The following is a 24,592-nucleotide window of genomic DNA, read 5'->3' on the forward strand; positions in this document are numbered from 1 at the left end:
TCTATTTGGAATGATAGTTTTTCTGGGTAGAGTATCCTAGGGTTGAAGTTATTTTCATTCAGTCCCCGGAAGACCTCACCCCAAGCTGTTCTTGCTTTTAATGTTTCTGTAGAGAAGTCTGCTGTGATTTTGAAGAATTTACCTTTGTATGTTATTTGTTTTTTCTCTCTTACAGCCTTCAATATTCTTTCTCTATACTCTGTTCTTGTTGCTTTAATGATAATATGTCATGGGGTAGTTCTATTTTGGTGAAGTCTGTTTGGTGTTCTGGATGCTCCTTGTACCTGTACGGGCATAGTGCTCTCTAGATTTCGGAAATTTTCTGTTAGTATTTTGTTGAATATATTACACATTCCTTTTGCTTGTACCTCTTCTCCTTCTTCAATGCCCATGATTCTCAGGTTTATTCTTTTGATGGAGTCAGTAAGTTCTTGCATTTTCTTTCACAGGTCTTGAGTTGTTTAACTAATAGTTCTTCTGATTTTCCATTGATTACCATTTCATCTTTGAGTTCTGAGACTCTGTCTTCTGCTTGTTCTAGTCTGCTGGATTATCCTTCCATTTTGTTTTGCATTTCTGTTTCATTCTTTTTTCTGAGGTTTTCCATATCCTGAGTCCCTTCATCTTTAATATTGTCTACTTTCGTCCTGAGTTCATTTATCTCTTTATTTATCATGTTCTTTATTTCACTTTGGTGTTTATACAGTGCTTCTATAGTTTATTTTTTTGTTGTTGTTGTGATTTCTCAAATTCTCTATTTTTGTTGTCTTGGAATTTCTTGAGTGTCTCCTGTAAATTTTGGTTGAGCATATCCAGTATCATCTCTATAAAATTTTCATTGATTACCTGTAGGATATCTTGTTTTAGATTATTCTTGTGTGCTTCATTGATTTCTTTGACATCGTTTATCTTCATTTTGTTGGAGTCTGGATCTGGGCATCTGTTTTCTTCATTTCCCTCTGGTTCCTGTACTAATTTATTATTGGTGGGAAAATGGTTTCCCTCTTTTTTCCATCTTCTGATCATTACCCTTGCTATTGTTACTGTCCCTGTACTGTGTGTAATTCAGTATTGTCTAGTTTGTAATAATAACAATGGTGATATCTAGAGTGGAAAGTTGAGAGGAGAGGGAAAGCAAAGAATGTAAAGCAAAAGGGAAAAAAACCAAAACAAATAAACACACACACACACACACACACACACACACACACACACTCACTCACACACACACACACACACACACAAAACCAGAGCCAAAGAAATAAACAGGGATATTTAGTGTACTAACCAACAGTAAGCTAAACAGTCATTAGAGAGACACAGAGAGGGTTAAAAAAAATCCCCACGTTCAAATGCAATAAAGTTTCAGTCTTAATAATTTTGGTGTTTGTCCTTCAGCCTCCAGTTTTGGTGTTGGTGCCTCAGAAGTGGTTCTGTTATTGTCTCATCAAAGGGGAAAATACAAAAATAAAAAAACCCAACAAACCAACCAAACAAAAAAATATATAACCCACGTTCAAATGCAATGCAGTTTCAGTTAGTCCTTCAGCATCCAGTCGTAGTTCTGTAGTTGTCTCATCAAAGGAAGAGAAGAAAAAAAGGGTCTGGAGACAGCTCTGTGAATGTCTATCTGAGGCTGTGGCTCACCTGCCACCTACTGTCAGCCAGCTGCTGTTGCAGGGTTTATTTATTACAGGTCTCAGGGATGAGCTTTACACTCACCTAGCCCCACAGGCTTTGTTTATTTAGAGCTCTCCTGGATACATATGCACACTGGGGGAGGTGGCACCACTCCTGCCTTCTCCAACCAGCTTGTTTATTTACAGTTCAAGTGGGGAGTGCTTCTTCCCCACTCTGCTGTAGAGCATGCCACACTTTAGCTGCTGTTGGAAGCTCAGGGTGCCCCTGCTCTTTGCTATGTGTCTTTTTTTTTCATCTGCTTGTTTATTATTCATTTTTTCCCCTCTTTTTTCTCTGGGAGTCAGTCTGTCCAGGGGGCTATGCTGATCTGACCCAGGGTTGTCTGTTGGATTACTGCATGCCACTTAGCTCACCTATTGGTCTGTTTCTCTCAAGCAAGATGTCTGGCACCTGGCAGTGTGGGAGCCCTCCTGGTTTCTCCATTTAATGTGGAGAGGAATGCTATACATGGGCTGGGGGTGTGGAGGTGTCAGAGTTTTGCCTTTTCTTGGTGGTTTTTCTTGCAAGGCATATCTCCAGCATCTCTCCAAGATTTTACTTTAGGAAGCATGCTTTCTGCTTCTTCCCTGTAGTTGCCATCTTCCAAAATATCGTAGCTGAATTTTCAAGAGCAAATGATCCAAGAGATGGGAAGATGGAAGCCTAGTCTTGGAGAATTCAATACATATTTCCTCAATATCCTATTGGCTGCACAGCTGGGCCCTATTCAACAAGGAGGGGTACTACTTGAAGATGAAAATAGCAGGAGAAAGAGACAATGGAGGCCACCTTGGCAACCAAAACCTTATTAAAAAATAACTGAAACAAAAATTGTTGGGGGTATGGTAAAGTGCCTGGTTGACAAATGTGAGAACTTGAATTTGAACCCCCAGAACCCTAATTTTTTCTTTTATCTATTATATAACTATCTATCTATCTATCTCTTTATCTATCTATCTATCTATCTATCTATATATCTTGCTATCTATTTTTTGGTCAGTATTGGTATTTGAACTTAGGGTCTTGTACTTGCTAGGAGAGTAATCTACCACTTAAGCCACACTCCCTGTCCATTTTGCTTCATGTATTTTTTTAATGTTGTCTCATATCCTCCTTCTTCTGCTTCTTGCACAGCTGAAATTACAGGCATGGAACATGTTGTACACTTGTTCGTTGATATAGGGTGTCACTAACTTTTCGCACATGGTGCCCTCAAACCATGACTCTCCAATCTATGCTCCTCAAGTAGCTGGTATTACACATGTGTCATCATGCCTGGACCCCTATAAGTATTTTTGTAGAACAGAATTCAATGTTGATTATGTGTATGAACCCAGGAGAATATCTGTAGTAGAAAAAGGAGAGAACTTCACCCCATTGCAGCCTGAGCCAGATGTTTGAGCATCAACTTGGCTGTGAGCTTAGTGGGAGATAACTGTCATTAACATTTCTGGTTCTCCTGTTAACATGTGACACAATGATAGCTCTTGTAGTTTTGTATTGCTGAGTCACAAATGGCCACCCATTTAACAACTCACGAGCTCAGTGAACTCTACTTGGAAATCAGGACTGGGATGGCTGTACGTCTGAGTCTTTCACAGTTAAAATTGAGGAGCAGTTAGGCAGAACTTCATGTGAAGCTCTGGATTACCTTCCAAGTTCAAGTTTTGTGCAGAATTTGTTTCTGGCAGTTGTAGGCTGAGGTCCCATTTCCTTTCTGGCCGTCAGCTCACAATCTTGGAAGCTGCCCTCATTCCCTCAAACAAGGCTCCCTTTATCTCCAATGCCAGCATTAGAGAATCTCCCCCTCCCCACACAATCCTTTTCATGTCCTGAGTCTTTCCAAATTCCATTTCTTTGACTCTCAATCCAGATTTTTAAGGTCTGTGATTATGTCAGGTCTACTCAGAAAATCTCCCCTTCTAAAGTCACCTTATTTTATTATATCTGTAAAATCTCTTTACTAAGAAACCGAATTTTGTTTAACTGAATACCTGGGAGAAAGTGTGTTGACACCGGGGTCAGCAATGGATGGACTAGCAAAATTAGATTCTATGTATGTCATATCATTACTTTTAATTTACTATGTAGTGATTGGGGCTTGTATAGTTATTTGGAACTGGGTATTATTTAGAGGTTTAAACCTTAGTATCATTAAGTGATTTCAGAGGATGAAAGAGCTAACAGTTCAACTACCACAGAAATGATGATGGCCTCCACACTTTTTCTTTCCATGTGTATCATGCAAAACATGTGCTAAAAACTACTCAGTAAAGACATAAACTAATGCTTACTATGTGCCCACATGCTCTTATTGAATGTCCCTAGAGGAAAGCTCAAGTGTTCTAGCAGATGTCCATGGTTTCCTCTCATCAATCCTTTGTCTCCCTCCAACATGGCTTCCTTTGTTTCCTTCAATAGACTCAACACATCCGTCTCCCAGAGCCTGTGGATTTCTAGTGGGTTCTTTCCTGAGTTTTGCATGGCCAAATATCTGCTTTCAGATATGAACTCATTGGCTGCATTAGAAGTCAGAGAACAATGAATGTCAGGGAATAGAAAGTGAAGTTGGCACAGATGAGAATATGTCTGTATGTAAATGGAACTCTGTGCATTAGCAGAACACTTCTCTATATGAATGGGCACCCAGAACTTGCAGACAGGCAAGAATGACAAAACCATAGATCAAATGATGTGGTGGAGAGTAACTCTGTCTGAGAATTCACCTAAAATATGGGGGACAGGGATGTCTTGTTAAGGAGTGGACAATTGATCTTGAAAACCAGACAGCAGAATGGCATAACATGCAGAACATTATGTGTACCATACTAGGCAGCATATGGGGATAGCTAGGTGACAGGGTGGAGTCAAATGATGGGAAGAGTGGTAGAAACCAAGTTTGATGAGCTAAGCAATTGATTTTGCATACAAATTGTGTGATCATGTATCCTATGTGTATAATGAAAAAAATGAACAGATGAAGCATCAGCTTCTTCATTGCTTTCAAACTGAGATACTGAAATAATTTTGTGCTAGTCGCTCTAGAGCACCAGGTAGTAGGCAAAACATTCAGCATATTTTGCAAGAGGAAGGAGGAGCCATTTCTTGGGAAGTTTTAGTGCATGAGGGTGACCAAAAGAGGGCAGCAAGAACTCATGTGTTTTCAAAAACTTCCAACTCTACTTGCCCAGAAAGACTTGTGATCCTACAAATGACAGTGTGTGGAGTATTTAATAATAACCAGCCCTAAAAGAAAATTTACTCTTCATTTACCTTTTTACTTTTTATATTTTAAAACTCAAAAGTCATTTTGAAGACACTGCCTTTGCTCTGGGACATCACTCCTAGTTCATTTCTTAACTTGGTGGCCCCTGCTTCTCAGTGCTCTTGTTTCCCTTCATGTGTTTGTCTTCCACTTTTGGGTTACCTGCTGATGCCCAGTTTCACTTCATGTGTTACACTCATTGCCTAGTGATCTTACTCCATGTCTCAGATTTGTTTATTGGTTTAGACTGTTTCTCTGAACTTCAGAATCACACATAAACATCCACCTTAGCAACATTGCCAGTTGAAGGTCTGTCAGTATTCACAATTCTACATTTCTCTTGCAGTCCTGATTCCCAACTGCTTTCCAAGATTTCGTTCCCTTGGTATTCCTTTGGTTTCTCAGTCCTAAAAACATGTAGCAACCATTCTCAATATGCCATTTCTCTCACACCTTGCATCCTTTATGTCACCACTGCTCACTTGTTCTGCCTTTAAAATATGATTAGAATCTATCTTTCAGCACAGCCACCAGTGTATCAAGAACACCGTTCAGGAAGTCACTGTCATACATGGATATGATGATAAAGGAAGGTAAAATGAGACTTTTTTGTGTTTGTTTAGTAAGCTGTCTCAAGCCTCTAATAGTACAATAGGAATAAAATCAGTGTCCCTATGATGATACTTTTCACTTTCTCTCTTCATACTCTGCATTTTGGGGAAATGATGTTCCTTGAGATTTTTCAGAATAAGGAAGAAGCTTTTGCTATTCAGGTTTACCCATGTCGTAGGATGGGAGTGAGGTGGGGAGTTCATTGTTTCATCCTTTAACTATTAGAGTGTAACCTCTTGGTGGCATGCAGACTGCCATGGTCCCTGTGGAATACAAATGATAATATCTTTGTGAGTAATACTGAATAGAGGCTCAACTTGGTCAAATATCCCTTTGTCAATTGCCATTAATTTCTATGAGAAAATCTCTGAGAATGGTCTTGTGCACTTCCCATGGTACTTTTATTAGTGGGTTCTGGAGTATTCCCATCACTAAATTATACTGCCTACAATTTGGATGATTAGTCAGGGATATTTGTATAAGTAATAGAAACCAGCCCTAGCAGATGTAAATAAAGTGAAATTTAAGGGAAATATATTGGAAAAAGAATAATAGTTATAGTGCGTAGTTCATTATGCTTGTTATCTTTCTGTTATAACAAAATGCCGGAGACAGTTTATAAAGAAAAAGAAGTATATTTTGGATGAGATATTTGGAGGGTTTGGCCCATGATCTATTGGCCCTGTTGTTTTTGTTTGTAGTGAGACAGAGCATGATGGAGGCAAGACATGGTAGAGCACAGCTGCTCATCTTATGGTCAGGATACAAAAAGAGAGAAGTGAATGTAGGATCTCACAATTCCTTTTCAAGGTAACTCCAACAAGGATCTAAAGATCTCTCACTTGTCCCCATTTGTTAAGGTTTTCACTTGTTCTCATTAGTATAAGAGGCTGGTGAACGATTCTTTAATATAGTCCTTTGATGGGCATTCCACATTAAGCTATAGCCTTCACAGAGACACTGGGAAGTGGGGAGAATGAGGCTGCAGGCTGTTGTGTGGGAAATGTGCCCTTTGCTAAGCTTTGAACTAACCAGTGACCTGTTCATGGGCTAGAGACTGAAGATTTGGATGCTGCAGACATTGACCTTACTTTTATTACCATCATCAGAATGCTACTTTTCTCAAATTAGGCTGAGGTCATGCCTAACCATTACAAGTATAAGAAGGGGCAACATGAGGTCATGTAGTCTTTTTGTAGTGTTCCTTCACTTGAGTGCTTTATGCAAAAGTGTTAGATTAAAACTGATCCTTGTAGATATAGAAGACACAAGTTGTATCATTTCCTGTGAGAAAAAGACACATTTTAAAAGATAAACTTCACATTTCAGATGGATAGCAGTGAGGAAGAAGAAGGTATTTATCAATTCCAGTTGTATTTTATGTGAACAAATGAGAAACCTCAAGCATCTAATGAAATAAATTTAGACTCCTTGCAGCACTACATTTAGGTAGGGTTTGTTTAGGCTGTTGTTGAACTAGACTTTGGACTGGAGAAGTGGTGGGAAGAGGATATGGCATCACAGTTGTGAGATCTGGTTTTAGTCTCAGTTCTGCCACGACCTAAGCAAGTCTTCTGGTTAAGATATTTCTGTCCTGGTGTCTGCATCTTTGCATTAAAAGTATGATAGATGATTTCTAAGGTGCTTTTTGGCTTTTTGTCTCTAGGTCATTGAGGTGAAGGATGTAGACAAGCAGTCTTCCTGGGACTGTAAAAACCAATATGATCACAGATGGGCATAGGATCCAGTGGCTACAGACCCATCATTCATTTTCAGTTTCCCACTGATATAATTTTCATGCATACAGCATCCTTATTGTTGCATGGCAGAGGAAAGTGTAAGTCCTCAAATCAATTGGACAACAGTAAAAGATTTTATTTTTCAAGCATAGACTTAATTTTATAGTTTTACTGACAGGACAGCAGCATTAAAGAAAATGAACAGACATCTCTCACTGCTCTCAGTCAAGTTTTTTTGTGACTTTATGTTGTTGAGGTTAGGGTAAATTATTCCATTGTCCCAATCTCATGGCCCAGCACCAACAAATTTTGATCATGCTACATTTTTAACAAGGCCATTCTTCACACAGGTGCTCTGCTCCACATAGTCACTCAAGTACCAGCCTGACAAAGGCTTCATCATTTTGTATTTGTACTGTCTGCAGCACATGGAAATTGTGCAACGACTTTTATGTTAATAAAACTAAAGTCATTGACTAACAAGCCATAAAGAGTCAAATAGAATGTCTCCATTCTTCTAGAACAGGAAGTCCATAAAATAACACTTCAATGCTTTCATTCACCTTCATGAAAAATGCAAGAACTTTGACACCATAACTCCATTGATTTCCTTCCTGATGTATACAAGTTTGTTATATGTTTTATTTCAACCTTGTATAATGTTTAAACCTTTTAAAATGTTGTTTTATGCAGCTGATTGACATCTATACTTATACTCATATTTTACTTAATTTCTTACTGTATCTCTGCATTCTCTGTGTAAGTTTTTTCTTTTTCTTTCCCTTGTTTTTAGGTATGATTCCACTGTGTAGTCTAGGTTGGCCTTGAACTATTGACACTCCTGCCTCAGCCACACAAATTCTTGGATTATGAGCATGTATCACCATGCCCAGCTCTCTGTGTATATCTGTGTAAAATATTTCTGTCAAATCCACCCTCTTAATATGTTAAAATTTTATTCTGTCAAACTCTTTGTGTGAGTGAAGAATTTTGGAATGACATTCCCAGTAGGTTCTGGCTTAGTTTCCCTTCCTGTTGCTGTCAAGATAATCAGCTAGATTAGAGCCATCAAAAGACTTCATGGTGGCTTTTGCAGTGGCTTACTCAGACATTGGCAAGTTCATGTTGGCCACTGGCAAGAGCCTTAGTTTCTTACTCTGTGCATCTGTCTGTGGGTTTTTTAGTGTTCTCACAAGATGGCATTAGGTTGGGAAAGTTATGCAAAAAATTTGTTGTGGAAAATCAGAAGCCACAATGGCTTCAATTTCCTAGCCTCTGAAACCACCCAGTATTGGGTTGATTACATGAGTAAACCCTATTCAATGTGTCAAGGACTGTGTTTATGCCAGTGGTAGGAATATCTGGAGACAGGAAACACAGGGGATATTCTTGCTGGTTGCCTATGACTATTTCCGAGTTTCCATTTAGGTTCCTCTTGCCTGAAATATTTCCTTTAGTACTCCTTTTTAGCATGATCTATACATAGGTATTTCAGTTTTGTTGTCATGCATTTTAATTTAATTGTTATAAACCCAATGATACATTGTTCAGTAAGAACAATATTTGTAAAGTTATTCTTTTAGCTACCAATCTCAAAAGTCACATTTTTATCAGCAATCCTGTGTCTGGAGAACTTATATTAGCATTTCTTTCAGTGTGAAACTACTGACGCTGTGTTCTTTTAGCTTTTATATGTCTTAAAAGTATTCTGAAATTTCTTTTGATGTCTCATTTTTCTGAATATATAATTTTAGGTTTACAGTTGCTTTTCAGTATTTTTGATGTTGTTTCTCCTCTCCTCCCCTCAAACAGAGACTTTCTGTTTTCTCTATTTCTTCTCTCTTCCCCTTTACTCCCTTTCATTCCCTTCTTTCCTCCTTGTCTTCCCTCTTTCGTCTTTGTCTCTTTTGCTCTTTTCCCAGCATGTTTTTTTCATTTTTCCAGGTTTATTAATCTTAGGAAACTAGCCCATAATTTTGGGATACTGAATCCATTTCCAATTATCTTTTATTTAAAATAGGAGAGCTACATTAATTCTTCTAGTAATTTGAGGCTTTAGAGATTATAAGTTGATTTTAGAACTCTGTGTTGACTTCTGTGTCTTTCTTAGTCTCAGAATTACACTTTCTGTGATGCTATTCATAGTATCTTACCTCAGACACTTTCATAGCCCATTGCCTGCACAATTGGCTTCTGCATATTCTGTTTTTCATAGCCCCTTCAGCCCAGTCCAGCTGCCCCAAGTTTACTGAGTGACATCTTTGCAATAAGCACAGATCTGCATCAGGCTGGCATGGACAACAAGATGGTGTCCCAAACTCCGGTCCTTGTGACTCTGTTGCTATGGAACTCTGGTGAGAAACTAAATGCTACAGTTCCTTCAGAGTAATGTGTTGTCAAGTTAAAAAAGTGTTCCATCATGGACCCATTCTGGGATAACTTATTGTACCATTAGCAAGTGCACTTTAAATGATATATTTCAATGTTTGTATTATAAAGTCTGTGTGTGCACGATCATTGTTCATTCCTGATTGCAGGTGCCTGTGGGGACATCGCGATGACCCAGTCTCCAGGCTCCCTGGCTGCATCTGCAGGAGAGAGGGTCACCATCAACTGCAAGTCCAGTCAGAGCATTAGTAGCTACTTAGCTTGGTACCAGCAGAAACCAGGACAGCCTCCTAGACTGCTGATCTATGCAGCCTCTAACCGGGCATCTGGGATCCCTACCCACTTCAGTGGCAGTGGGCCTGGGACAGATTTCACTCTCACCATCAGCAGCCTCCAGGCTGAAGATGTGGCAGATTACTACTGTAGCAGTATTATAGTGTTCCTCACACAGTGCTTCAGCCTTGACACAAACCTCCTCTTTATTTCATGGGTCAGTGAGCTTTGCTGCACCAGCTTCCTCTTTGTCACACAATCCTGACCCTATATTCTTCTCTCTGCTGGAGAGGTTACATTTATTGATGTATTCCTTGGAAGGACTGCAGGGTCCAGGTGAAAATCAGGAAGTTAGCCTTCTCTGGACCCCTTTTTTTGGGAGGTTATCGGTAAAGAATGTTGTAAGGATCTCTGAGAGACATTGTTAACTGAACAATACAATTAGCCTTTTTTAAACCTCCTGACACAGAGGATCATATTCCTCTTTTGTTTCATTCCTTCACACACCCTAATTTCCATCTGAGCCTCTGGGCCATTTCAGTGAAAATGCTTTCCTGCTCCACTTCCTTTTTTTTTTTTCTCTCTTTTCATAGCGGGATTGAATCTAGGGTCTGCAGTTCATGTATGCTAGCAAAGTGCTCTACTACTTAGGCCATGCCTACAGCAGTTAAATTTTTCTTTTTCTTTTCTCTTTTTTCATGGTTATGAATTTAACCATGAGCCTCATCCATGCTGAGCAAGTTTTCTACCACTGAACTACATCCTTAGTGCTCTACTCCTCTTAACTTGCCCTTTTTTTCTTCCCTTTATTTCTTTCAGTCATACTTATTCTTTCAGACACAATTCTCAAATTTCCTAACAAAGTCACTGTAGCAATACATGACATTTCCCATTTCCTTTCCCAATCATTTGTCAATTTTCTCTTTAAGTTATCTTTGGTCTAATTTTGTACAGAAAGGAAGTTGTGGATTTTATGTCCACTATACTTTGAGTCACTTTTGGAACCATTGGTAGGAGGTGGAAATGATAGAAGGCAAATACTAGGGTATTCAACATTTTTTTGGTGGAAGTTTTACTGGGGTTTGAACTCAGAGTCTCACACTTGGTAGGCAGGCACTCCACAACTTGAGCCATCCTAGAGCCCCAGTATATTTAACTGCTATGAGCCTCAATTTCTCATCTAAAATCAAGGCAGGGTTAGACTTGATACAAGAAACAAATAGAAGGTATCATTTTTCTTTGTCTTATTTTTAGCTCATGTGTCTCATTATACATAAGTGTGATTCAATCTTTTGTTGCGACGTAAAAATGAAACACAGGTACTTTTACTTCCTGTATTACATAGCTTCTTTGTTGATCACTTTTACAATTAGTGTAATAATATGCCTGACATGAGCAGAAGCAGATTTACCCTGAAGCCAAAGCTATGAGTTTTGGGAGTCACTGGGGTTATGGAGCATTCTAGGAGGGAGGAAGGCAGGCTTGGTAGTATTACCCAATGTGATTTTGGGAAAATGCCTCCATAGATCTCAGAATAAAGGAATGAAATCTCTATATCTTCATAAATTTGTGATTCTTTTTCTATTCCAAATAAATACTCTCTTTTATACTTAAAAAGATGTCATTAAATCAGAATAGTGCAATATGAACACTTTCTTACCTAGCACCTGTATCAATGAGAACTACTTTAAAATACTGATATTAGGAAATCTACTTTATTCATTTATTCAGAATGTTTATTGAGTGATTGTTATATTTCAAGTGATTAAATATCTGTTTTCTATCTATTTGAGGAAAATAGGCAATCAACAATGCTGTTGGACTAATAAATGAGTGCTTACTACGCTACAAAATGACATACAAATGTTAGTTCATTTTTTCTGTCTTCTTTTTCTCAGTTGTATATGTGTCCACAAGTAACAACCTATTTGAAAAGTAAGCCTCCAAAGTAATTGCACTTACATAGCATCAAAGAACAAAATACTTAGTAACAAATTTAACCATGGAGAGGAAAACCACAAAATTCTAATAAAAAAATTGATGAACACAGAAATAAATGGAAAGAGATTCCATATTTTTAGATTAAAAAAATTAGTGTTGCTAAATGCCTGTATTATCTAAATCAACATATACATATATATTAAACACAATTCTCATCAAAATTTCAATGAACTTCTTCACAGAAAGAGAAAAAAATAACTCTAAAATTCATATGAAATCAGGGAAGACTTTGAAGAGCCAATGCTATATATATATATATATATATATATATATATATATATATATATATATACACAGAGAGAGAGAGAGAGAGAGAGAGAGAGCTGGAGGCATCACACCACCTGATCATAATTTAAATTCCAAAATAGAGCAAAATATAGTAATGAGAGAAGAAGCATGGTACTGGCATACAAACAGATGCACTAATAGACTAGAAGATAGTATGCAGAAATAATCCCATAAATTCATTGTCTAATAATTTTTGAGAAGGGCATGGTAAAGACACAATGGAGAAAGGTTTGTCTTTTCAATGAATGGTCTTATAAAAGTGATTTACCACATGTTAAAGAATGAAATTGGATCCTTATGTTACACAATACAGAAAGTATATAAAATAATGTGAGACTTGAAACCATAAAATTCCTATAAGAAAATATAGGGTGAAATTCTTGATACTGATATTGGCAGTGATGTTTTGCTTATTACACTAAAAGTTCCGGCTACAAAAGCAAAAGTACATAGATGGAATTCCATCAAACTAAAACTTACATGTATAACAGAGGAAACAATCTACACAATTAAAAGCACAGATTATAAGTATGAACATTGTTTATAATTTTTTTATTAACTTTTAAATTTTGTATTTAAATGGTCCTACATTAATAAGTGTATCTCATTGTGATAATACCATAAATGCATATCACTTACCTTGAACAAGCTCACCCCTCTGCTATATTCCCATTTCCCTTTCTCCACTCTCCCCCTTTCCAAGAGTGTTGGTGGGCTTCATTATGCAGTCTTCATATGTATATATGCAGTATATTTCCATTCTTCTAACCTCCCAGTATTCTTCCTTTTCCTGTATAATTTATTTCTTAATCATGCTTTCATAATTCCCAAATCTGAAGGTGTTTCTGTTGTTTTTGATTCACACTCAAATTATCTTTTTGGTTTTGGATTACAAGAATCTCTAACTTTGTGGTCCATTGACTTTTGAAAATTATTTATGTGGTTTCTTGAGGACTGAGGGTGTTCATGACCTTCTCCAGAGAGGCTTCCACTTGGGCATCTTACCAGTAAAGAGGGCCATCTTAGACCAATGTCAAGGTTGGTGAGATATAGCCTCCTCTAGGCCACGCATTCACAGAGTGAACATATTGGCATGGTTGGTCAGAATCATTGTGTTCCAAGGGAATGTTTTTCTCCACTCCATTTCTCACTTTACATAAGAAGCCTCTCTTCAATTCTAGCAGTTGTGTGACGAATAGATTCTAGCTCCTCTCTGGTTCACAGTTCCTTTGATATTAGAGCCCCTCTGATGCCAGCCTTAAATTAGAATCCCACAGGATTTCCCACAGAGTGAATTCCATGCTGTCTTTGCCTCTACCCATGCATGACCTGGACTGGATGCAAGTGTTTGCAGTGCTCTTCAATGGCTTGTGGATAAGAGTGGTTTTGGAGGTGGGACAAATTTCTGGGACAGATGATAAAAAATTGTCTCAGACTTGTCACTTTTTTCTATCCTTTCCTCCATTTCTCCCTTTCTCCCTCTCCTTTTTTTGCTTTCGTAATTCCTAAACTCATAGACAGGGCAGAATCTTTATTATATGTTATTTCTATTGTTTTTAATTCATACTTAAATTATCTTTGTTTTTTCCTTCCCTTCCTTTCCCCTCCCTTTTGCCCTCCCTTTGATTTCTTTCCTTTTTTACTTCTTCACTCCTTTTGTGTTCCCTTTCCTTATTTCTCTTTCTTTCTTTCTTTTATTGTCATTGCTATATAATACCTTTTTTGTTTCATTGAAATAGTTCACCTATAATTTGTGAAAACTCAAGCAATTTAAACATATTTTTTGATTTTAAACTAAGTCTCTTTGTTAGAGAAATTAGTGGTTTGTGGTGTACACTTTCTAAGTTGACCTGAAAGCTTCTAAGCTGATGTCTATGCCATTTTTAGTGGCACAACACAATCACCCTTTCTGTGATAATATTTTTGGCTCTTGATTTACATCAGGTATTTTCACAACCCACTACTTAGACAATTTGCTTCCTAATTTTTTGATTGCTTTGCATAGCCCCTCAGGCCCAGTTTAACTGATCATAAATCATAAATCATAGTGAGACTGAGTGGCATCAGGCAGGCAAAGGCAGCAAGATGGTGCCGCAGACCCAGCTCCTCATGTCCCTGCTGCTCTACATCTCTGGTGAGACACTAAAAATGGCACAATCTCTTCAGAATAATATTTTTGTAGAGATAAAAATTGTAACATGTACTTGGATATAATTTCTACTTCTCATATAACCCCAATAATCTTATGACATAACACCATTAAAATGACATTTTAAATGGCATGTATTACATAGCCGGTGTGTGTATGTACATGTGATCACTGTACATTCCTGATTGTAGGTGCCTGTGGAGACATCCTGATGACTCAGTCCCCAGGCTTCCTGGCTGCGTCAGTTGGAGAGAGTGTCACCAACTGCAAGTCCAGCCAGAGTCTTTTATAGAAATACAACCTGAAGAACTACTTGGCCTCGTACCAGCAGAAACAGACAGATTCCCAAACTTCTCATCTGCTGGGCATCCACCTGGGAATCAAGACACTGACTGTGTCAGTGGCAGTGGGTCTGGGACAGATTTCACTTTCACCATCAGCAGCCTCCAGGCTGAAGATGTGGGAGATTACTACTGTCAGCAGGGTTATGAGGATCCTCCCACAGTGCTTCATTTTAAACACAAACTTCTTCTAGACACTCACCAGCTATTTGCACAACACCCGACAAGCTGTGTGCTTACACACTTCCTCCATCTGCCTGAAAGCTTGTATTGCCTGACTTGGTGGTGGGAAGGATTTTAGTACTCAAATTAAAATGAAGGGTCTTATTGTCTCTTTGATTCTTTTGAACAGAGGTATCAACAGTTAAATGCAGTGGGGGAAACTCTGTATTGGTTTTCTATTTCATCTGCACCAATTTAGCACAAACCCTGTGGCTTGAAGATGAGAAATCACTCATTTTACAGTTATGGAGGTCAGAAGTTCACCATAGGACTCAATGGGCTAAGATCAAGATGTTGGAAGGCTGCGTTCCCATTTGGAGGGTATAGAAGAGACTATGTCTCTTGACTTTTCAGGTCCTAGAGTTCAACTGTATTCCTTGGTATGTGGCCCTTTTCTTCCATCTTTAGAGCAAGTATCAACTTTCCCCCTTCTTCTGGATGTACATTCCCTCTGAAGCCTCTTTATTTCCTTTCCAAATGTGGACATCAAAAACCATCACTCCACACTAATGTGTAGTGTGAATGGATGTGATTTTGTGTTCAAGAGACTATCTTCCAGTCTCTATATCTAATATTGATTTATAGAATTCAATATTTTGGGAATGCTTTGTGTCCCATGAAACAATGTGCTATCTTACATGGATTCATTTACAATAGTTGATTTATCACCGACATTGGGGCACAGAGATACAATAAGAACAAGTGTCTAATAGACCACATATAATTATTTAAGAACACTGTAGCACTTCATGCTGTCTGCATATGAATTGAACTTTTGTGACTTACTTGATGGTTGGTACTTACCGATGTGCAGAAGTGCCCATATGCATATATGTGTCAGGCATTTCCCAGAGTAAAACTTGTGGTGGTTGAGCTGTGCCAACTGTGTTTGTCAGGGTTTTCTTTATTAGCCACAGGGAAAGCACCTGAGGCTAATAATTAAAGGAGGAAAGATTTGTTCGGCTCACAGTTTCAGAGGTTTCACTCCGTGGTTATCTTGTTCCATTGCTTTTAGGTCTGTGGCAAGACAGAGGCATCATGTTGGAAGAGTGTGGCAGAGGAGAGCAGCTCAGCTCATGGCTGCTGGAAAGCAGAGAGAGAAAGACAGGAAGCTGCCAAAGATGGCTCAACCCCTCAAAGATCCCCTTGTAGGAATGCACCTCCCCCAACCAATATCCCCCTGACTTGTAGTACCTTCTCAAAATTCGATCAAATTATGAATCCATCAGTGGATTAATGTGGTGACTCAGTTAGAGCTCTCTTAATCCAATCAGGTCTCAGTGATTGGATTTATCCACTGTGGACCAAAACTTCAACACAGACGTCCTTTGTAAAATTCCATATTCATACTATAACATCAAGTAAATGTCTAGTGTGATGACACCCAGAAGTTTACATATTCTTAGAATGCATGTAACATTTCAATAATAGAAAGAGTCCATATTAAATTTAAAGATGCAACCTTCCCCTGCACCACGAATACAATATGAATCTGAAATGTTTAATAAAGCTGCATATCAAAGGGAACATGCTTTGGGCATCTGGAATATGCGGGACCAGGTTAGTTTCAGGTCTGTTAGGGGCATTGTCAGCTCTCTCCTGTCCCTTACAGAGCACTTTGCCTTCAGTCTTTCAAGTGTCATGGAACCCTGAAGACAGAAAGGAAAGACTTCAAAGTCAATCTTTTGGGGTCAGTCTGGGTGGCACATGCCTGACATCCCAGCTATGTAGGAGAGATAACAGGTACATTGTGTTCCAGGAAAGCTTCTTAACTCTTGGAGAGCTGGTGTTACAGACATGAGGCACATTTCCCACTAGGTTTTTGAGATAGGGGGTCACTTTTTCCCAGTCTGATCTCGAACCATGATCCAATCTCCACTCTAAAGTAGCTGGTGTTAGAGACACAGGCAACCACACCTGTATATATGTGAGTGTGTGCGTGTGTGTGTGTGTGTAGAACAAAATTCAGTGTTGATTTTGTGGGTATGTACACAAGTGAGGAAAATATATGTGGTAGAAAAAGGACAGTGCTTTACCACATTGCAGCTCAAGCCAGAGATTTCAGCATCATCTTGGCCATGAGCTAAGTGGGAGTTTACTTCTTATTTTTTAAAATTTAACCTTTTTGCTTTATTTTAACAGGTATCACTTTTGCCTTTACATACATGGTATATACATTATTCACACCATATTCGTCTTTCTACCCTTTTCCCCACCACCTCCCCCCACCTACCAGTGCCAACGCCCCCTGCACCTGGGAAGAAACTGTTCTGTCCTCTTGTTCTCAGGTTTTGCAGAAGAAAAAACATAAAAGATAATAAGGGAATCATGGCTTTTTGCTAGTTTGAGATAAAGATAGCTATCCAGGGGGATTCTTGTGTTGTTTCCAAAGGGACTAGGGAGATAACTTCTATTTAGAGTTCTGTTTCTCTAGAGATATCACAGTGATATCTCTGCTAGTTTTGTATTGCTGAGGAACAAATGCCCATCAGAGGTATATACTTCAGAAATCTAGGAATTATATGGATGGTTTCCTTTTGACTCTCAAAGTTAAAATTGAAGAGTAGGATGGCAGAACTTAATGTGAAGCTCAGGGTCTTCTTCCATCTCAAGTTCTGTGGCAGAGGACTTCAAACCATATTACAAAGCAATAACAATAAAAACAGCATGGTACTGGCACAAAAACAGCCATGAAGACCAGTGGAACAGAATAGAGGACCCAGATATGAAGCCACACAACTATAACCAACTTGTCTTTGACAAAGGTGCTAAAAATATGCAATGGAAAAAAGATAGCCTCTTCAACAAAAACTGCTGGGAAAACTGGTTAGCAGTCTACAAAAAACTGAAACTAGATCCATGTATATCACCCTATGCCAATATTAACTCAAAATGGATTAAGGATCTGAATATCAGACCCCAAACTCTAAAGTTGTGACAGAAAGAGTAGGAAGTACTCTGGAATTAATAGGTATAGGCAAGAACTTTCTCAATGGAACCCACCAGCACAGCAACTAAGAGATAGCATAGAGAAATGGGACTTCATAAAACTAAAAAGCTTATGCTCAACAAAAGAAATGGTCTCTAAACTGAACAGACCACCCAGAGTGGGAGAAAATATTTGTCAGCTACACATCAGACAAAGGACTAATAGCCAGAATATATAGGGAACTTAAAAAACTAAATTCTCCCAAAATTAATGAACCAATAAAGAAATGGGCAAGTGAACTAAACAGAACTTTCTCAAAAGGAGAAATCACAATGGCCAAAAACACATGAAAAAATGCTCACCATCTCTAGCAATAAAGGAAATACAAATTAAAATCACACTAAGATTCCACCTCACCCCTGTTAGAATAGCCATCATTAGCAACACCACTAACAACAGGTGTTGATGTGGATTCGGGGAAAAAGGAGCCCTCTTACACTGCTGGTGGGAATGTAAACCAGTACAACCACTCTGGAAAAAAATTTGGAGGCTACTTAAAAACCTAAACACTGATCTACCATATGATCCAGCAATGCCACTCTTGGGGATATACCCAAAAGACTGTGACACAGGTTACTCCAGAGGCACCTGCACACCCATGTTTATTGCAGCACTATTCACAATAGACAAGTTATGGAAACAGCCAAGATGCCCCACTACTGACAAATAGATTAAGCAAATATGGTATTTATACACAATGGAATTTTATGCAGCCATGAAGAAGAACAAAATGTTATCATTCACTGGTAAATGGATGGAACTGGAGAACATCATTTGGAGTGAGGTTAGACCAAAAATCATATGTTCTCCCTCATATGCGGACATTAGATCAAGGACAAAAACAAGGGGATTGGACTTTGATCACATGATAAAGCGAGAGCACACAAGGGAGGTATGAGGATAGGTAAGACATCTCAAAAACTAGATAGCATTTCTTGCTCTCAACACAGAGAAACTAAAGCAGATACTTTAAAGCAAGTGAGGCTAATAGGAGAAGGGGGCCAGAAACTAGAGAAAAGGTGAGATCAAGAAGAATTAACTTAGAAGGTAACACCCACGCATAGGAAATCAATGCGAGTCAACTCCCTCTTTAGCTATCCTTATCTCAACCAGCAAAAACCCTTGATCCTTCCTATTATTGCTTATACTCTCTCTTCAACAAAATTTGTGATAAGGGCAAAATAGTTTCTGCTGGGTGGGGGTGGGTAAAGGAAGGTGTGGGGCAAGGGAGGGGGTAGAGGAAGGGGGGAGAAATGACCCAAAAATTTTATGCATATATGAACAAAATAAAAATGAAAAAATGAATAAGTAAAAGAAAAGAAAATGTTGTAGGAGCCCATGGGTCATCTTGGAGGGTATTCTTGAGTACTGAGCAAAAAGAGGGAAGGTGCTGAGCAAAAGTAGAGGCAGCATGAGGTGAAAGCAGCCAGGAGAAATGGAGAGCCCCCAGACCCTGCACTTCAGAAGGTCTTTTCTGCTCTTTTTTCTGTTCTTCCTTCTGCACAGCCAGGGGAACAGGCTGAGTTCTGCCCTCAGGAAGTGCAGCTGAGAGACACCAGGTTCACAGGACCCAGCTTTGTGGACTCGACTCTGGACTCTCTCCAACATCCGTAGGTGGAGTAGAGGTGTTCATGGTGCAGGATGCCGAGGTGTCTGCCTTCAGTTGGAGGAGACTCTCACCCTGCACCTCGGTCCAGGATCACCCCAAGCATGTGGTTTATGTAGCCGGTCCGGCCTGCGGGGACACAAGACCAAGGTGCAGGTTACCTTAAAACAATAGTGCCCTTCTCCCTGCTCGGTTGTTCCTCCCTCATCTTGCACCATGCATGCAGTAATGCTCACACATCCACATTTTCATGCCTGGCCTCAGAAAGGAATGCAGCCTCCAAGCCAGCGGGAGGAGGGAGCAGCACTAGGAGGACCTCTGCTACCTCCACCACTATCAGCAGGAAGGGCTTGGAGGCTGGGAGGCTTGCAGCCACAAGGGATGAGCTGTCCGCAGCACCTGTCCATAGGCCCTCTAGCCCTGCCTCTTAGCACAGGCCCAGGAGACTACTCTGCCTGCAGGTCAGGTCCCTACCCTGCCAGTCAGCACAGGGCAAGAGCCTAGGCATCTCTACTACTGTCAGGAGCCAGTCACACAGACTACCAGGCTGACAGCATCCATCTAGCCAGCAGGGAGAGGAGGAAGAAAAACACCATAAGACCTACCACCCACCTGGCCTGGCTTCCTGGCCTCAGCTCCACCATCACCACCACCTCCAGTGCCCAGAGAAACAAAAGAACCAAAGGTGGTGGCCACAATCCCCAGATCTCACACAGGAAACCTTTTTCCTGTGGCTGCCTTGTGTCCACACCATTGCTCCCTTGTCCTATGCCATTGTTTTCTTGCCTGCCATGCCGTTTGCCCTGGGCACCTCATCCTGACTATCAATTGTGCTCTCCTTCTTCCCGTGACCTGCAGGAATCATGGAATCACTCACTCCAAGGTCACTTCCTCCTGTCCCAGGGACACATGCCCTTGGGCTGCTACTAAGAAGCTGGCACCCTTCACTGATTGCATTAATGTAATTATTTACCAAATTCTAAAAATGGTCTCTAAGTCTCCTTTCATTAGTGAAGCTACCAAGGACTGCAAGCAAGCATGACTCAAATGGTAGAACACCTATCTAGCATGTTTAAGGCCACGATCTCAAATCCCACTTTAGTTTGACTGGATTATTTGGTCTCTTCATTAGGATAGAATTCAGGAATAACATCTCATTCAGAAGCCCCATGAAAGGGATAGAGAAGTGGGCCCCTAGGAAAACAGGATGACTTAAGTCAGGCCCCTGTCGCACATTCACCTCAGACACGTCTGATGCAATCAGGTCAAAAGGACCTGTATTAGAAACTTCCTTGGTATGTAAAGAAAGGATGCCCTATAGATCCAAGAAGCTTTTGCTCTCTATTAAAGGGTGTATTTCAGCTTCACTTTCCCTCTGTCTGCACCAGCCAGCATAGGAGAAGCCAATATATTCATTTGGCTTTATCCTTAAACACTAGGAGCAGTTTGATCCTGATACTCTGTATAACTGACTCATATGGGCAAAAACACCTATCTCTCAGGGGTGAGATGTCTCTTATCCCTATAACAGATTGATATTTTGAGCCTGTAGATTTCATGTAACATGTCTTTGTGTTCCATATGAGAGACCTTTTGGAGAGACCATGTGGAGACAGAAAATGCTGCCACCACATGTTCAACACCATCTTGCCACTTCCTAAGGATAAGAAACTCATGAGTGATGCCATCTTGCCATCATCTAGGATAATTATAAATAACTTGTGATTAAACTTCTCTAAATTGATATGGTTATGCAACATTAATCTGTTAAAGATTGGGCAAAATCGGTGATTTATGTTAAAGATCTGTTATAAACGACTTAAAAATCTGGCTGGCTATTATACTAAAAATGACCAAAAAATATTTGTTTAAGATTGTACTCTGAATTAATGCACTCATTTTGTGTGTCTTTGTCTGCTACTAATTGTGGCCACTTAATTTTTGCTTTTTTTTTTAGCTCATACATGCACAGGTATATTTGACATTTTTGGCATGCCTAGGTCAAAATATTTGTGTAAGTATGTGTTTTGACAACTTTAGGATGATTCCTAAACTACTTTTATAAAGTTAGTATATAAAACAGTTATTCAAAAAGTTATGTAACATTCTTTCCAAACAAGGCTTAACTTTCCTCTGCCTTAGGACTAAAGAAAATTTATGGACAATAATCTGTTTCATTCCATCATGTGTGTAATTTACATTTAACTCTTCTATAACTAGGTTTATTGACCCATGTGTTCTTGTAGATTGCTATTACAAAAAAGATAGTTTAATTCACTTTTCTTCCTGAGTCTTTTACGATATAAGGTTGCTAAGAGTTTTGGCGCCGAGAACCTATGACACATAGCGTGAGACAAACACAGAGTATGGCTCAGAACAAAGAAACCATCCAGAGTGTGGCCTGAGAAAAAGAAATCCAGGGCACAGCCCAGGGTCGGGAACATGACCTGGGACAAAGAAGCCACAGTGGACAACCCAGGATGGAAATGCTACGGTGGCACAAATGCAGATGTTGTGGAGTGTCCAGTACATGCTCTGTAACGTGTCAGAGAAGCTGGTGACAGGAATGCAAACAACAGACCCATCTGAATATAATTACACACTCAACAAAGCATAGAGCCTTAGAACCAGTGGAGCACTGCTGCCAACCACAACCCAATCTAAGAGATTTCAGTGGCAAACATCTCTCACAGCAGCTACCATGCTGAGCTACCAAACTGTTAGATAACTTATTCAATAACACAACGTAGAAAATTTTCTCAATCTCAAGAAAGGAAAGGATGTTCAGGTACAGGAATCTTTCAGAACACCAAACTGACAGGATCAGAAAAGAAACACCAGCAAAATATGATAATTGAAACAATGAGCTGGGCACAGTTGGCCAATGCCCGTAATCCTAGCTACTCAAGAAGCAGAGATCAGAAAGCATGTGGTTCAAAGCCAGCTTGGATAAACAGTTTAGGAGACACTATCCAAAAAATACTGACAAAAGCAAGTCTGTTGGCATGGCTCAAGTGATGCACCAGCCTAGCAAGCATGAAACACGGAGTTGAAACCACAGTACCACCAAATAAATAAATTGATTAATTAATTAATTAATTAAACAAAACATCAAATATACAGAACAAAGAAAAATAGTGAAAGCTGCAAAAGAGAAGTGACAAGTCACGGATAAAAGCAAATGCATCAGAATAGTAGCAGGTTTCTCAACATAAACTCTAAAAACACAGAAGGCATAGAATGATATTATTTCTAACCCTGAAAGAAAACAACTGTCAACCTAGACTAGTTTATGCAGCAAAAATATGTTTCATAATCGAAGGATTCCACAGTAAAGAAAACCTAAAGGAATTCATGACACCAAACCATCAATGCAGAAATAATTAAAAGAATTTTATGCCCAAATAAAGACAATAAACATAGCCAGAAAAATGTAAGAATAAACCCTACTGGTTAAGCAGATTAGAAAAAAAGGAAAAGGGGGAATATAACATCAGAAAAACATCAATATAAAGAAATTACTACATACCCTTCAATATTAATAATGAACAACAATGGCCTGGAGTCCCATATCGAAATACATAGAATGGTGAGTTAGATTAAACAGTCCGTCCTGACCATTTGCTGCTTACAAGAAATTCATCTCACTGAAAAAGAAAACTGGCTTAGAGCAAAAAATATTGTCCAAGCAATTAACCCAAAAAGTGGGCAGGTATAACTATACTTATATCTGATAAAACAATTACAGACCAAAATTACTCAGGGGACCTAGGCAAGGACACATCATATAAATAAAGGAGCAATCTATCAAAAAGAAAAGCAATTTTTAACACCTCTGTGCCAAATGTTGGTGCACCCAGCTACATTTAAAAATAAAAAACATTACTGAACACAAAACCACAGAAAGACTCCAACAAAACAATAATGGAAGACGTCAAAACAATGCAATTAACAATGGGTAAGTCATTCATAAAAGAATCAACTAAGATCACACAGCTAATTCACATGATAGGACAACTCAACTTAACAGGCATCTACAGAGTGTTCCATCCAGCAGTTACACAATACACATTTTTTTCAGCAGCTCATGGAACTTTCTTCAAAATGGATCATATTTTAGACCACAAAGAAAGCCCTATCAAATGTAAGTTGAAATAACTCCCTGTATTCTATCAGACCAAAATGGAATAAAAGTAGAACACAACAGAAAAAGAAACTATAGAAAACATTCAAACCCATAAAGACTTAACAACAGATTGTTGAATGACCAGTGGGTACTTGAAGAAATAAAGAGGGAAATAAAAAATTCCTGAAATATATGAAAATGAAAACATAAGCTACCAGAGCCTGTTTGATACAGCTAAGGCAATGCTGAGAAGAAAGTTTATAGCTTTGAGTACCTATATTTAAAAAAAAAAAACAGAAATTACAAATAAATAACCTAATGAGGCACTGTTAAGCTCAAGAACAGCCAAACCCAAAACTATCAGTTGGATAAAAGAAATAAAAACTGGGACAAATATTAATGAAGTAGAGACCAAAAAACTATAAAAACAATCAAAGAAACCAAAATTTGGTCCGTTGAAAATAAAAATAAGGGGATCCATGTCAGCCTCAGAAAAGCAGAATTTATGAAAAGAAGAAATATACATGACAAAAAATATATGATGCAATATTCAGCATCCTTAGCTATAAAGAAAATGTAAATCTAAACTATAGTGAGATTCCATTTCAACTAAGACAGAAGGGAACCATTAAGAAAACAACCAAATACAAATGCAGGTGATGATGAGAAGAAAGATGAAGACATATACACTGCTCATGAGAATGTAAATTAGTACTGCCATGATGGAAATCCATACACATTATGGAGATTCCTCAAGAAACTAAAATAAGAAATACCTTATAATCCTGTAATGCTACTCTTAGGCATATATCCAGAGGAATGTAAGTCAGCATACAATAAGATGCATGCATACCCACATTTATAACAACACTATTCAAAATAGTGAAACTATGCAATCAACCTAGGTGCCCAT

General features: G+C 38.9%; 1 pseudogene and 1 gene segment (V, D, J or C); one reads left to right on the plus strand and one right to left on the minus strand.

Annotated features, from left to right (window-relative positions):
• Positions 1–24,592, minus strand: part of LOC109699244 (immunoglobulin kappa variable 4-1-like) — a 935,238-nt gene that overhangs the window by 270,974 nt on the left and 639,672 nt on the right.
• Positions 9,523–10,149, plus strand: LOC109678726 (immunoglobulin kappa variable 4-1-like; annotated as a pseudogene).

Source organism: Castor canadensis, chromosome 12, assembly GCF_047511655.1.
Source record: "Castor canadensis chromosome 12, mCasCan1.hap1v2, whole genome shotgun sequence".
In the NCBI taxonomy this organism is placed as follows: Eukaryota; Metazoa; Chordata; class Mammalia; order Rodentia; family Castoridae; genus Castor; species Castor canadensis.